The sequence below is a fragment of the Erinaceus europaeus genome, chromosome 11, assembly GCF_950295315.1.
Source record: "Erinaceus europaeus chromosome 11, mEriEur2.1, whole genome shotgun sequence".
Classification (NCBI taxonomy): domain Eukaryota; kingdom Metazoa; phylum Chordata; class Mammalia; order Eulipotyphla; family Erinaceidae; genus Erinaceus; species Erinaceus europaeus.
In genome coordinates this window covers 117,591,012-117,607,269 of record NC_080172.1, presented here as the reverse complement: position 1 = coordinate 117,607,269, position 16,258 = coordinate 117,591,012, and the positions used below count along the sequence as shown (strand labels likewise).

General features: G+C 48.0%; 1 protein-coding gene across 1 annotated transcript in view; it reads right to left on the bottom strand.

The window, feature by feature from the left end:
• The window catches only part of MRTO4 (MRT4 homolog, ribosome maturation factor), a 366,835-nt gene extending 366,196 nt beyond the window's left edge, over positions 1–639 (bottom strand). The window contains exon 1 of the mRNA XM_060200923.1: positions 635–639. The gene's annotated coding sequence lies outside the window, so the exon portion shown is untranslated. The remainder of the gene's footprint in view (positions 1–634) is intronic.
• Between the last annotated feature and the right edge of the window lie 15,619 nt (positions 640–16,258).

Sequence of the window (16,258 nt, the reverse complement as noted above, 5' to 3'; positions counted from 1 at the left end):
AGACGACTCCACCAATGGGTCCTGGAGCTTCAATTCCCCAGAGCCCTGCCCCCCCAGGGAAAGAGAGAGGCAGGCTGGGAGTATGGATCCACCTGTCAATGACCATGTTCAGCGGGGAAGCAATTACAAAAGCCAGTCCTTCCACCTTCTGCATCCCACAATGACCTTGGGTCCATACTCCCAGAGGGTTAAAGAATAGGAAAGCTATCAGGGAGAGGATGGGATACAGAGTTCTGGTGGTGGGAACTGTGTGGAGTCTTACCCCTCTTATCCTATGTTTCTGTCAGTGTTTCATTTTTATAAATAAAAAAAAGAAAGAATTGAGATGACTTATTTTAAAATGCCACTGTCTCAATAGAAACAGACAGAAGCAGAGAGGAGCAGCAGCTGCATTTCTCTTCAACTAGAAATATCAAAGGAGACCACCTGGGACGGCAACAAGACAGGACTAGAATGACTTTGAGAACCCACCAAATCACCAGAGCATCCAGAGACCACAAATCTGCCCAGACCTCCAGCTCTACCCAGTTGAGAAACTTTTCTAAAGAACAAGGAATATCAAAGATCACCTGAGGCTGCAAGAAGACAAGACTGGGACTACTTTGGGAACCAACCAAGTTACCAGTGAGTGAAAACACGTGCGGCTCGTGGACAGAGAGGAGGCTAACGAGAGACTTCTGAGGCTAAAGCCCTTATCTACTCCCGAGTGGCTGGGAACAGTCTGGCTGAGAAGCCTCCTCCAGTCTGTTTTACCAACAAAAAGACGGCTGAAGGGAGGAGGAAACTACCCTGAGACTCACCAAATGCAACTGTGAGTCTCCATTGCTGCTGCCCTCAGAGGCTGGAGCAGCAGGGAGGAGGCCCTGTGCCGACATCTGGGAACAGAGAACTGACCAGGAAACTCAGGAGAAGAGCTACACCTCAGTGGCCTAGCAGTGGGGCTGTATAGTGGGAGCCTTTCCACATTGTTCTCCTGATGAAAACATGGTGACTAATTGCCTCAGCACATACTATAAACGGGACTTGTTTAGACACTCTCAGGGCCCAGCAGTGCTGCCCAGCTTGGCAGAGCAGCTGAATTGAACCTGGAGCTTTGGGTCCTTGGGGTGTGAGAGTCTCTTTGCATAACCACTGTGCTACCTCTCCCCCAACCTGCTTTATCTCTTGGTCAGGAGTGAGTGATTAAGTTAAGAAGCCTGCTTACATAGTTTGAAAGCCCCCAGGCTCCCATAGCCAGCAGGGAAGGAAAAAATAAAAGAGGCTTTAACAGCCACTGTGCTTCAACTCAGGGACTGAGATAACATTGAAACAGCTGTTAATTTCCACAACTCTGAACTCTTTAAGTACCTTATTAGACACAAGTCAATCCAGGCAAAAGTGATCAGTAGACTGAAAAGTACTGAGAGAAGGACCTCATAACACACTGTAATAATGGTTAAACCAAGGAGAAACATTGAAGGAATGAACCAGGACAAAAATCCAGCTAAAATCCCTCCAAAGGTAGAAGCACAGAAGAATGAGATCAACATCCAAACGCTCGCTGAGGAATTAATCACAGGAGTGAGTAAAGAGTTTGAATTAATCACAGGAGTGAGTAAAGAGTTTGAAAGAATTGTTATCAGAAATGCAGAAACAACAAATGAGACTCCAGAAGAAAACACTAATTATCTCAAGGTTATTATAGAGCTGAAAGCTGAAATAGCTGATCTAAGAACACAACTATCTGAACAAGCTAATACAGTATCAGAACATGGTAACAAAATAGATGAACTCCAGAAAACAGTCAAGGGGGGAAGAGAATAGAATAAATGAGGCTGAAAACAGAATTAGCAAGATCAATGATGAATTAGAGAGAACTAAGAAAGAAGTAAGAGATCTTAAAAAGAGATTAAGAGATACTGAAAACAACAACAGAGACATATGAGATGACTTAAAAAAAAATAATATATGTATTATAGACCTACCAGAAGAAGAAAGGGAGGGGAAGAAAGCATTCTTCAGGACATAATCCCTGAGAACTTCTCTAGTCTAGATAACATAAAAGACATATAGGTTCGAGAAGCCCAGAGGGTCTCAAACAGAATTAACTCAGACTTAAAGACACATCATATTTAGAATAAAAAGGAATAAGGATAAAGAAAGGATCCTGAAGGCTGCAAAAGAAAAACAAAGAGTCACAGAGGAAAACCCATAAGATTAGCAGCGGACTTCTCCACAAAAACACTACAGACCAGAAGAGAATGGCAAGACATCGATCATGTGCTTGATGAGAAAGGTTTTCAATCAAGACTACTGTATCTTGCTAGACTGTCATTCAGACTAGACGGAGGCATTAAAAACCTTCTCAGACAAGCCATAGTTGAAGGAATCAACTATCACCAAACCTTCCCTGAAAGAAGTTCTTAAAGGTCTGCTATAAACAGTCAGACCACCATAAACATGCCATATATCAGAACACTCTAAAAATCCACAATAATAGCATTAAAATATCTTCAATCTATGATATCAATAAATGTCAAGGGCCTGAATTCACCTATTAAAAGGCACAGAGTAGGAAGACGGATCAGGAAACACAACCCAACAATATGCTGTCTACAGGAAACCCACCTAACTCAATAAGACAAACACAGACTCAAAGTGAAAGGTTGGAAAACTACCATACAAGCCTATGGACCACACATACACACACACACACACACACACACACACACACACACACACACGGCAGGAACAGCTATGCTCACATCTGACATGATAGACCTTAAAATAAATACAATTTAAAAAGGTAGGAATGGACATTACTTAGTGCTTAGAAGATCAATCAATCAAGAGGACTTAGTGATTATCAATATCTATGCGCCCAATGAGAAGCCATATAAATACATCAAACACCTACTGAAAGAGGTACAGCAATATATTAACAGCAACACAGTCATAGTAGGGGACTTCAACACCCCACTCTCTCAACTTGACAGATCATCCAGGCAGAAAATCAACAAAGAAATGGAGCTAAATGAAGAGATAAACTAGAACTATTGGACATTTTCAGAGTAAAGATGGTGATTTCACTGTTTTCAGCTCATCTTGGGTGGAGCTTGAAGGACTCATGTTAAGTGAGATAAGTCAGAAACAGAAGGATGAATATGGGATGATCTCACTCTCAGGCAGAAGTTGAAAAACAAGATCAGGAGGGAAAGCACTAAGCAGAACTTGGACTGGAGTTGGTGTATTGCACCAAAGTCCAAGACTCTGGGGTGGGAGGGGGAGTTCAGGTCCTGGAACAGAATGGCAGAGAACCTAGTGGGGGGTGAATTGTTGTGTGGAAAATGAGAAATGTTATGCATGTACAAACTATTGTATTTACTGTCAACTGTGAAACATTAATCCCCCAGTAAATAAATCAACAAATGCAAAAGAAAGAAAGGAAGGAAGGAAGGAAAGAAGGAAGGAAGAGAGAAAGAATTAACTTTTTTTTATTTTGTTTTTGTTTTTTTTCTAATATTTATTTATTTATTCCCTTTTTGTTGCCCTTGTTTTATTTTTGTAGTTATTATTGTTGTTATTGATATCATTGTTGTTGGATAGGACAGAGAGAAATGGAGAGAGGAGGGGAAGACAGAGAGGAGGAGAGAAAGACAGACACCTACAGACCTGTTTCACTGCTTGTGAAGTGACTCCCCTGCAGGTGGGGAGCCGGGGGCTCAAACCAGGATCCTTACGCCGGTCCTTGTGCTTCACATCACGTGCGCTTAACCCGTTTCACTACCGCCCGACTCCCTAAAGAAAGAACGTTTTATGAGCCTCAGAATAAAATCCTAACTTCTGTCAGGAGAATTGAAACACATGGATTAGCCAAAAGCAAAAACACCAGACATAAACTAAGTGTCTCTAAGGCTTTGTAAGAACTATGGTGGTGAACACTGGGGGAGCAGGAGCACAGAGCTTTGGGGATGGATGGATGGATGGATGGATGGATGGATGGATGGATGGATGGATGGATGGATGGATGGATGTGGTATGGAACCATACCCTGTAATCTTACAACCTCTTATTTATTTCTCTACTTTAAATAAATAATTAATCTTACAACCTCTTATTTATTTAACCATTTTAAATACAGAGTAAATAAATAATTAATCTTACAACCTCTTATTTATTTAACCATTTTAAATACAGAGGTGTTGGGGATTAAACCTTGGAGCCTCAGGCATGAAAGTGTTTTGCAGAACCATTTTGCTATCTCCCCAGCCCATAATATTATAATCTTGTATTTATTATTTTGTTTTTTATTGTTATTATTTTACCAGAGCACTATTTAGCTCTGACTTATGGTGGTGCTTAACCAGAGGATTGAACCTGGTGCTTAGAGCCTCAGGCATGAGAGCCTCTTTGTAGAACCATTATGCTATCTACCCCCAACCTATAATCTTTCAAACCACTATGAATCACAAATATAAAAACTGGCTTAAAAAACTGAAAATATGCCCATGTTCAGTGGAGAAGTAATGACAGAAACCAGACTTCCCACCTTCTGCACCCCATAATGACCCTGGGTCCATACTCCGACAGAAACAGAGAATAGGAAAGCTATTGAGGGAGGGGATGGGATCCGGAGTTCTGGTGGTGGGAATTGTGTGAAATCATACCCCTCTTATCCTTTGGTTTTGTCAGTGTTTCCATTTTATAAATAAAAATTATATAAATTTAAAAAATTAAAATAACTGAAAGTGTTACTGTAGACCACATGCGGCCCTAGACTTCTACATGCTACACCAAGGGCCATGTGATCTGACAGGATCTGACCTTTCTCCCAGCTGTCTCACGCCACTCGCTGCGTTCTGACCAACAGCGTGCTCTCAAGCAGTCTTCATGTGCTCTGTTTTCACGCACAGCAGAGGGCTGACCGTTTTGTTAACCGTTCCTCTGCTTGCACTTATGCTAAAGCCAGTTCCCATCTACCTCCAGACCATCTGTGTCTATTGACTTATTTGCTCGTTCACTCATCTGTGTCTCCCCACTGGACTGTAAGATCCAGGAGAACAGGAGCCTTGCCAGCCTCTCTTGTCCAGTGGGACAGCGCTGGCATCCTGTGGGCGACTCTATCCACGCTGAGCAATCATGGGGACATTAAACGTGACTTCCTCCAGGATCCGTCCTGAATTCCTAGACTAAGAAGAAACATCTCATAAGGCTGTATGTCTGCCATCTCCTGTTCTGACCCTCTCGGCAGTTTTTTCCCCATGACGACCTGAATTCTTGAACTGAGCTTCTCAAACAGATACTGGGGAATCCACAGAGTTCTAAAATTAAAGGCAAGACATTTGCTTTTGTTTCCAGCGTGGGTTCACCAGTCTGGGCCAACCTTTTCAGGTGAGAAGAGGGAGAGAGGTCCGGGGGGAACACAGGGATCAGAGCACTGGTGCTGTAAGCATGAGGTCCCCAGATATCAAGCCTGGCATCTTATGCACCTGAGTGAGTTTCTGCCTCTCACTCTTCTATCATCAATTAATAAATAAATCATAGAAGAAGAAAAGGAAAAAGAGAGAAGAGCCAGTTCTTCTCCAGAGCAGCTGTACTCTGTGCTGTCCTGGGGACGGGAACCTGGGTCTGTTGCCTGGCACTGCAGATGGCTTCCCAGATGGGCTGTCTCATGGGCCCCAGGCAGTAATCTCCGTGCGTAGACTGAGAAAGCGCTTCACTGTTACTATACTGTCAGAGGGGTCTACCCCAGGGCTGTCTCTCAGTGGGAGAGCACAGGACTTGCATGTCCGAAACTCCAGGTTCAGTCCCTCCCGACACAGCATTTACCAGAGCTGATGAGTGCCTGGTCTCTCCCTCTCTATATCTCTCTGTCTCTCTCGGACACACACACACACACACGCACTCACTCACTCACTCTCTCTTTCTCTTATTAAAATAAGTATTTTTAAAATTTATATTTATTTGTTGTTGTTTTTCCTTTCTTTTTTGAACAGAGACAGAGAAGAACTGAGGAGGGAGGGGAGATAGAGAGGGAGAGTTACAGAGAGACCCCTGTAGCACCTCTTCGCGGCTTGTGAAGCTCCCCCCGCAGGTGGGGGTCAGGGCTTAAACCTAGGTCCTTGCATATGACTGTGACGGTCTCTACTGGATGAAAGACTCGGGAGACTGAAGATTGAGAACTCTGGTGGTGGGAATGGTGTGGATTCAAGCCCTTGTTGACATGTAATTTTGTAAAATAAAAATACAAAAAAAAAAGAAAGAAAGAAAGACTGCCCAACTCCTAAATACATCTTTTGGAGCAAAACTATGTCACACACACACATTTTTTTTTCCTTTTAACAATGCTGTTTCTGCCAGTTAAAATTTGACCAGTTCCCCCAGACTGTCAGCTATTTGAGAGCAAGTTCACCACTTTTTTATTTTCAAAATGCATGGAGTGGCATGTAATCTAGTGAAGTTCTGAATGAATGAATAAATGAATGAATGAGAGAAGGAATACATACTTTAGAAGCCTGGGTACTGGCCCCATATTCACCCTCAGGCTCTTTGTGAGCCCAAGACATAGGGACTTGGACCAGACGGGGACAGGAAACAGAAAGCTTATCTGAGAGCCATCAAGTTAAGCTCCTGAGAGGAACAGCCCTGGCCGGGGCTCCTTGCTCAGCCTGAGTCGAGCCGCACCGCTCCGCTCCAGGTTTCTCACCCTCTACCCATCGCCAGCAGCACCCTCTCCTCCCTCGTCCTCACCCCGGAAGCTGAGGCAGGGTTGGTACCAGGGGTATTGCAGCCTTGATCAGACAGCCCCATGGAAACCCCACAACAAGGCACCAAAACAGACCAAACCCTTCCTGGGAAACTCAAGGGCTGAGGAGGGGCACCTCCTTGGCTGGTGACTTAGGAATCTAGAAATTCCGGTGGGGCCAACAGGGAGAGGGGCGCGGGACACCCGGCCTCCTTCCATGTGAAGAAGCCCCAGGATCAGGCTAAGTCTGCGGTGCCGGCCATGAGGCCAGTCTCTCCCTGGGGTCACCTTGTGCACCTCTCGGGGAGCTACCAAGCGGGCGAGGTCCTTGGGCTCATGAGGAACCTTCAGTGACACACTGAGTGAGGTCTGCAAGTGCCTCCCAGGTCTCGGGCTAATGATCCACATTTTAAAAATGACTCCTAGTTGCAGCTGGGAAACGCTTCAGTTGGGAAAGCTTGGGGCCTGCCTGCTTCAAGCTCTCTGTCTGGTCCCCGGTGCACATGGCCTGGACGGGCTCCTTCCTCTTTCTGCAAGTCGCCTGCAGAACTCTCTCATATGTCACAAATGAAATGTTAATAAATCTAGGGGTCAGGCAGTGGCGTACCTGGTTAAGCACACACATTACAGTGTGCAAGGACCTGGGTTCAAGCCCCTGGTCTGCGGGGCAAAGCTTCATGAACGGTGAAGCAGTCCTGCTAGTCTCCCCACCCACCCCCCCAGGGTTACAGCAGGTGCTCAGTGCTGACACTAAGAATCCACTGCTCCTGGTGACTATTTTCCCCATTTTATTGGACAAAACAGAGAGAAATTGAGAGAGTAGGGGGAGACAGAGAGGGAGAGAGAAAGATAGACCCCTTAAGGGTCCCCATCCAGGTGAGAAGCCGGGGGTTCGAACCCAGATCCTTGCAGGGGTCCTTGCACTTAGTACTGTGCACACTTCATTGCGTGCACCACTGCTCGGCCCCTTTCCTTCCCTCGATCTCCCCCTCACCTCTCTATTTCTGTCTTTATCCAGTAATGAATGAATGAGTGAATGAATGAGTGAATGAGTGAGTGAGTGAATGAATAGTTTTTAAACTAATAGCCTTCATGCTTTTCCTTCGTGCTGTTCGATTTATTTGACAGAGAAAGTGGGGCAGGAAAAACCAGGCAGGGCCCTCAAGACCCCGGAGTGAGCGCTGAGCCAGCACATGGAAGCGTCACTTCACTCGCGGGACCTGAGCCTTAACCCTGGAGCCCGTGGCAGCGGCTCAGGGCTGCATGGGATTCCCTGAAGGCTTCACAGTCACCCGCACAGGGGAGTCCCCAGGAATCCACACACACCCCATTTTGCAGATGAGCAGACTCAGGCCAACTCTAGCACCCAGGGTCACAGGGAGGCGAGTGGCGGCACAAAGCCATCCGTCCCAAGGCAGCAAAGCCACTTTTTTTCCGACCCCTCCCAAGAGAGCCGGCCGGCCGGTGGGGCCACTGCCCCCTCCCTGCCGCTCCCGTTCCAGACCCTGAGTGCGTGAAGTCATTCTCTGGACTGAATTTCTAAGACACAAGCCAGCACCCAAGACAGTGACGGGCAGAGAGCCTGGGCTTGACAGGCAATGCATGAATGGGTACAGATCAATCAAGCACCTAAGAAAAGCATCAGTCGGCAGTCGGGCAGTAGCGCAGCGGGTTAAGCACACAAGCGCAAAGACCAGCGTAAGGATTCTGGTTTGAGCCCCCGGCTCCCCACCTGCAGGGGAGTCGCTTCACAGGCGGTGAAGCAGGTCTGCAGGTGTCTGTCTTTCTCTCCCCCTCTCTGTCTTCCCCTCCTCTCTCCATTTCTCTCTGTCCTATCCAACAATGACGACATCAATAACAACAACAATAATAATTACAACAATAAAACAATACGGGCAACAAAAGGAATAAATACATAAATAAATACTAAAAAAAAAAAAGCATCAGTGGATGGGGGACACATTCCTCCTGACTACTTTCTCTCTTCTCAGAAACACTCTGTAACGGCTCCCTTCCCCGTTCCCAGAGCAGGCAGACCTGGGTTCCCACTGCACACTGGGGGGGGGGGGGGCTTCTGTGGTATGGTAGGACATGTGTCTTCCTGGAGGACTGAGCCTGTTGTTTGCATGGGAATGATCAGCTCTAGTCCCCAGGCGCATAGGTGCAAATGCTGACCGGGATACCTCTCTCCACCGCTCCCATGAGGGAGACGGTACCCTCCCATTTTATTTTATTCTATTCTATGTTTTACTATGTTTATTAATTTTTAATTTCTTTATTGGGGGATTAATGTCTTACATATTTTATTTTATTTATCATTATTTTTTAAAATATTTTATTTATTTATTTTATTTTTGAGAAAGATGCAGAGAAAGACACAGAGAGAAACACCAGAGCCCTGCTCAGCTCTGCCTTATGGGGGTGTGGGGGATTGAACCTGGGACTTAGGAGCCTCAGGCATGAGAGTCTGTTTGCATTACCATTATGCTATCTCCCCCACCCTATTTTATTTATTTTTCTTACCTCCAGAGTTTTCACTGGGACTCGGTACCAGCACTATGAATCCACTGCTCCCGGTGGAGTTGTTTTTTGTTTGTTTGTTTTTTCATGTTGTTGGATAGGACAGAGAGAAATGGAGAGAGGAGGGGAAGACAAAGAGGGAGAGAGAAAACCAGACACCTGCAGACCTGCTTTGCCACTTGTGAAGCGACCCCCTCCCCCACGGTGGGGAGTCGGGGGCTCAAACCTGGATCCTTGAGGGGGGTCCTTGCGCTTCATACTATGCGCACTTAACTAGGTGTACCACCGCCCGGCCTTTCTCCCACTTTAAAGGTGGGTGCAACTGCAGCTCAAAGCAGAGCTGTGACTTGTCCCACAGGTAACAAAGTGGAGGTCGCATCAGCTCCCTCCCCACTTGCCCCAAACCATTCCTGGGTTGGGGTCTGACCACCAGCAGCCAGTGCTGAGAGGTGAGAGGCAGGGCTGTCAGCAGGCTGCCCCCGAGCCACTGGCCACCAGTTCAGGGAGCAGAGTCGGGACTCTCTTCTAGTGGGAAATGAACAGAAGCAAAGACACTTCAGGAAAGTGTGTGCAGAGAGCTCAGTCAGCTAGCTCCACCAGCCCAGAGGCCCCACAGCGCAGGCGAGGGGGCGGGCGAGGTAGTTCATGTGGCCAGTCCAAGTCTGAGCCCAGCTCCCCACACTGAAGGAGACTTCAGCACGTGAGATCTTCCTCTCCCTTCTGCGTCCCACTCTTCATCCCCTTGCTCCCACAGCAGTGAGGCCCTAGTGACAGGAGAAAAAGAGAAAACGGGGAGAGGGGAGGGGAGGGGAGGGGAGGGGAGGAGAGGGGAGGGGAGGGGAGGAGCGGAGAGGGGAGGGGAGGGGAGGGAGAGGAGAGGAGAGGAGAGGAGAGGAGAGGAGAGGAGAGGAGAGGGGAGGGGAGGGGAGGGGAGGGGAGGAGCGGAGAGGGGAGGGGAGGGGAGGGAGAGGAGAGGAGAGGAGAGGAGAGGAGAGGAGAGGAGAGGAGAGGAGAGGGGAGGGGAGGGGAGGGGAGGAGCGGAGAGGGGAGGGGAGGGAGAGGAGAGGAGAGGAGAGGAGAGGAGAGGGGAGGGGAGGGGAGGGGAGGGGAGGAGCGGAGAGGGGAGGGGAGGGGAGGGAGAGGAGAGGAGAGGAGAGGAGAGGAGAGGGGAGGGGAGGGGAGGGGAGGGGAGGGGAGGAAAGGGGAGAGGAGGAGAGGGGAGGGGAGGGGAAAGGACGGGAGGGGAGGGGAGGAGAGGGGAGGGGAGGGGAAAGGACGGGAGGGGAGGGGAGGAGAGGGGAGGGGAGGGGAGGGGAGGAGAGGAGAGGAGAGGAGAGGGGAGGAGAGGAGAGGAGAGGAGAGGGGAGGAGAGGAGAGGGGAGGGGAGGAGAGGAGAGGAGAGGGGAGGAAAGGAGAGGGGAGGGGAGGGGAGGGGAGGGGAGGAGAGGAGAGGAGAGGGGAGGGGAGGGGAAAGGATAGGAGGGGAGGGGAGGGGAGAAGGGGAGGGGAGGGGAGGGGAGGAGAGGAGGGAAGAGACAAAGTGGAAGACCCAGGTTCAAGGCCCCCAGTCCTCACCTGCAGGGGAAGCTTCAAGTGGTGAAGCCGGGCTGCATGTCTCTCTGTCTCTCTCTCTCCTCCCTACCTTCCCCTCCCTCTCATTTTCCCTCTGTTCTATCAAATAACAATAAATAACATTTGAAAAAAGAAGAAACAAAGAGAGAACACTGATGATATACCCCGAGAAAGCATATGGCTGAAAATCATCAGTAGCTCCAAGTCAGAACCGGGCTTTGTCCATGGCAAGATAATCATTACCCCCGACAGAGAGAACCTCAGGGACTCGGGGGGCAGAATAAGCAGCAGCCCCACCGGCCTCTCTGCTTAGCCCCTGCTAAGGCACAGGGTCACTGGGGAAGCCGGCGCGGAGGGCAGAACTCTTTCTAGCCTGGACGTAGTGTGATGTTGCCCAGCCCAGCCAGACAGCTGAGTACAAAGTCTGTCTCAGGCCGGCAGACAAGTCAGCCCTGTCAGGTGCAGGACGGCCAGGCTGCCTTCTTGCACCTCTGTTTCTCTCTGGCTCCTGTGAGTGAGTCGCTGGGAATTAACAACCCTGGGAGCCACCAGCAAGAAGCAGGCTAGAGATCTTCTGCGATGCCCCTCGACATACAGTGCCAGTTCTGCTGGACACACAGACACACACACACACACACACACACACACACACACACGCACACACACTCACACACTTGCACGCACGCACACACTCACACGCACACACATACATGCACACACATGCACACACACGCACACGCACGCACACACACACACATGCGGGCGCACACATGCACACACACACACAGTATCATCACTGACTGTGAGTGTTAGGACCGTCGAGGCTTATGGCCACAGCGTCATGGATTATTCCAGGACTGTAGACGGTTCTAGTCCCAGGGTGACAGGCAGTCTCCCAGAACCATCAGCTATCGGAGGCCTAGAATCACCAGCTCAGAGAACCCAACTTCCAGGTTCATCCATTCATTAGTTGCCAGAACCTGGCTTTCCCCCCACCCCACCCCTTTCTTCTTCTTCTTCTTCTTCTTCTTCTTCTTCTTCTTCTTCTTCTTCTTCTTCTTTAAAATATTTATTTATTCATTCTCTTTTGTTGCCCTTGTTGTTTTATTGTTGTAGTTATTATTGTTGTTGTTGATGTTGGATAGGACAGAGAGAAATGGAGAGAGGAGGGGAAGACAGAGAGGGGGAGAGAAAGACAGACACCTGCAGACCTGCTTCACCGACTGTGAAGCGACGCCCCTGCAGGTGGGGAGCCGGGGGCTCGAACCGGGATCCTTACGCCAGTCCTTGTGCTTTGTGCCATGTGCGCTTAACCCGTTGCGCTACCGCCCGACTTCTGCTTCTTCTTTTTAAAGGTTTTATTTTTTATTTATTAATGAGAGGGATAAGAAGAGAGAAAGAGCCACACATCACTCTGGTACATGTGCTGCCAGGGACTGAACTCAGGACCTCATACTTGAGAGTCCATTTCCTAGCCACTGTGCCACCACCTCCTGGACCACCTCCTCCTTCTCCTTCTCCTTCTCCTTCTCCTTCTCCTTCTCCTTCTCCTTCTCCTTCTCCTCCTTCTCCTTCTCCTCCTTCTCCTTCTCCTCCTCCTTCTTTTTATGTGGGAAGAAGGCATATGAGCTAACACCAAACCTCACACCCAGCCCAGAGACCCAGGAGTTCAGAGAAAGGACCTGAGAGAGACTTCACATTGCAGGTAGGGAGCTGAGGCAGTAGGTGAAGGTGGCCCTGACCTCACCACTCCCAACCTCACCCCACCCCCGTGGAAGGCAGCAAACCTTGTCACCTTGTCCAGGGTCCCTCCCCTTGGGGATGGCTCTGGCTCCACTCTGGAGGATCATCTGATGCTGTCACCTGTGGTCAAGCCCTTCCATTGTGTCAAGATCTGAGGCTTTGAGAGTTCTAATGTCTGGGTGATGTATTTGGCAAGTCTGCACAGGTCTGAATTCTCTCAGCCTAATAAGGATGAACTGTGTTCTCCTGCGATTTTCCCTGGGAGTGTGCTGACAGGTAACATAGGACAGAGAGCCAGTCCACCACTACCTCATCAACGTCACTTCAGTTCACTGCCAGCCTACAAGAGAAGCCCAGTCTCACTTCCCAAGGACCTGTTACATGCTCGGCTCAGAGAAGTGACTAAGACAAGCCCTGTGCCCACCCCCAAGGCCCCTATAGTCCCCATCCCCTAGCCCCCAGAGAACCATCCAAGGCTGCAATGATAAATCAAGGCACGGTGTGATGTTAAAAACACAAAAGAGAGCCCCCACACCTATGGACATCTAATCTTTTACAAAGGTGCCCAGACTGTTAAATGGGGAAAGCAGAGTCTCTTCAACAAATGGTGTTGGAAACAATGGGTTGAAACGTGCAGAAGAATGAAACTGAATCACTGTATTTCACCAAATACAAAAGTAAATTCCAGTTGGATCACGGACTTGGATGTTAGACCACAAACTATCAGATACTTAGAGGAAAATATTGGCAGAACTCTTTTCCATATAAATTTTAAAGACACCTTCAATGAAATGAATCCAATTACAAAGAAGACTGAGACAAGCAAAAACCTATGGGACTACATAACATTAAAAAGCTTCTGCACAGCTAAAGAAACTATTACCCAAACCAAGAGACCGCTCACAGAATGGGAGAAGATCTTTACATGCTATACATCAGACAAGAGGCTAATAACCAGAATATATAAAGAACTTGCAAATCTCAACAACAAGACAACAGATGACTCCATCCAAAAATGGGAGGAGGACAAGGACAGAATATTCACCACAGAAGAGATCCAAAAGACCAGCAGACACATGAAAAAATGCTCCAAGTCTCTGATTGTCAGAGAAATGAAAATAAAGACAACAATGAGATACCACTTCACTCCTGTGAGAATGTCATACATCAGAAAAGGTAACAGCAGCAAATGCTGGAGAGGGTGTGGGGTCAAAGGAACCCTCCTGCACTGCTGGTGGGAATGTCAATTGGTCCAACCTCTGTGGAGAACAGTCTGGAGAACTCTCAGAAGGCTAGAAATGGACCTGCCCTATGACCCTGCAATTCCTCTCCTGGGGATATATCCTAAGGAACCCAACACACCCATCCAAAAAGATCTGTGTACACATATGTTCTTGGCAGCACAATTTGTAATAGACAAAACCTGGAAGCAACCCAGGTGTCCAACAACAGATGAGTGGCTGAGCAAGTTGTGGTCTAGATACACAATGGAATACTACTCAGATATTAAAAATGGTAACTTCACTGTTTTCAGCTGATCTTGGATGGACCTTGAAAAATTCATGTTGAGTGAAATAAGTCAGAAACAGAAGGATGAATATGGGATGATCTCACTCTCAGGCAGAAGCTGAAAAACAAGTTCAGAAGAGCAAACACAAGTAGAACCTGAACTGGAATTGGCGTATCGCACCAAAGTAAAAGACTCTGGGGGGGGGGGGGGAGTACAGATCCAAGAAGGATGACAGAGGACCTAGTGGGGGTTGTATTGTTATGTGGAAAACTGGGAAATGTTATGCATGTACAAACTATTGTGTTTACTGTTGAATGTAAAACATTAATTCCCCAATAAAGAAATTTAAAAAAAAACACACAAAAAAGAGAAAGATGGGACAGGAGCTGTAGCGCAGTGGGTTAAGCACACTTGGTGCAAAGCGTAAGGACCAGCTTAAGGATCCCAGTTCAAGCCCCTGGCTCCCCACCTGCAGGGGAGTCACTTCACAGGCAGTGAAGCAGGTCTGCCTGCAGGTGTCTGTCTTTCTCTCCCCCTCTCTGTCTTCCCCTCCTCTCTCCATTTCTCTCTGTCCTATCCAACAACGACGACAACAATACAACAACAATAATAAGTACAACAATAAGACAACAATGTCAACAAAAGGGAAAATAAATGAGTATTAAAGAGAGAGAGATGAAGACCCGGCATCGTGAGAGAGGCCTAGCACTCAAACCAAGCTGCTCCAGAGAGTTTCTGCATGTGGGTTCCCAACTTCTGTTTCCGGCTCTAATGGAATAACAAGGATGAGACTGACTGCCCACCCTAGGCAACTACAAAACTGAGCAAGATAATGAAACAACTGTTCCAAAGAATGGAGAATAGGTGTGGCAGGGTGTTCTCCCTAAGAAAACAAGTGAGGAGGGCGCTGACTGTCCCGGCTTCCTGCCAAGAGATGCGTTCCAGGTGCTCCAACCCTTGGAGGAGGGTTCCAGGCAGAATCCGATGATCTCACGGAGCTGCGGGTCCGGGGACTGGTGTTCAGGGGAGACAGCTAGAAGCCCTCTAACAAAGTTCCAGAAAAGAGAAAGCTGCGCAGAAAAAGAAAGTTTCAGGTGGGAAAGGGACTCTCTCAAATAGCTGCTGAGTGCTTGGGTGAAAGAAACCCCACCATAGTAGGGAAGAGAGAGGACCTTGCAAGTTGAAGTTGCCACAGCTCAGACAGGGCGGGAGACCTTCAGACTGTGACCAGCCAGCGGGTGAGAATTCAGTGAAAACCTCAAACATGAGGGGAGAGACTTTCAGAGTCCTGCTTTAGAAATTAGCTGGTTCATCCCAAGAGTGGCGACTAGTCCAGACCAGTTGTGGCAAAGCTTCAAACTAGGCTTCAAAGGAATCGCGCTGATTTGCAAGTAACCTAACTGCCTGTCAGAACAAAGTCCAACATTCTTTCAAACAAGACAACAAAAGTGAGACACCCAGTTACATTATTACCCATACTTTCCGGCATCTGGTCAGAGATGACTAATTCCGTGGCTATGTGATGAAGCACGACAAGAGGACCCAGGTCCAGAAGAAAAACAATCAATAAAAATCAACGTAGAAGTGACGGAGATGACAGAGTACACAGAGACGTTCAAGAAGAGACACAGTGTTTTTTTTTTTTTAATTATTTTTTTTTTTATTTAAGAAAGGATTAATTAACAAAACCATAGGGTAGGAGGGGTACAACTCCACACAATTCCCACCGCCCAATCTCCATATCCCACCCCCTCCCCCGATAGCTTTCCCATTCTCTATCCCTCTGGGAGCATGGACCCAGGGTCATTGAGGGTTGCAGAAGGTAGAAGGTCTGGCTTCTGTAATTGCTTCCTCGCTGAACATGGGCGTTGACTGGTCGGTCCATACTCCCAGTCTGCCTCTCTCTTTCCCTAGTAGGATGGGTCTCTGGGGAAGCTGAGCTCCAGGACACATTGGTGGGGTCTTCAATCCAGGGAAGTCTGGCCGGCATCCTGATGACACCTGGAACCTGGTGACTGAAAAGAGAGTTAACATACAAAGCCAAACAAATTGTTGAGCAATCATGGACCCAAAGCTTGGAAAAGTGGAGAGGAAGTATTAGGGAGGTACTCACTGCAAACTCTAGTATACTTCTGCTTTCTTACTTTGGTGCCATACTCCAAACTCAGTCAATTTCTGCTTTGCGTTTC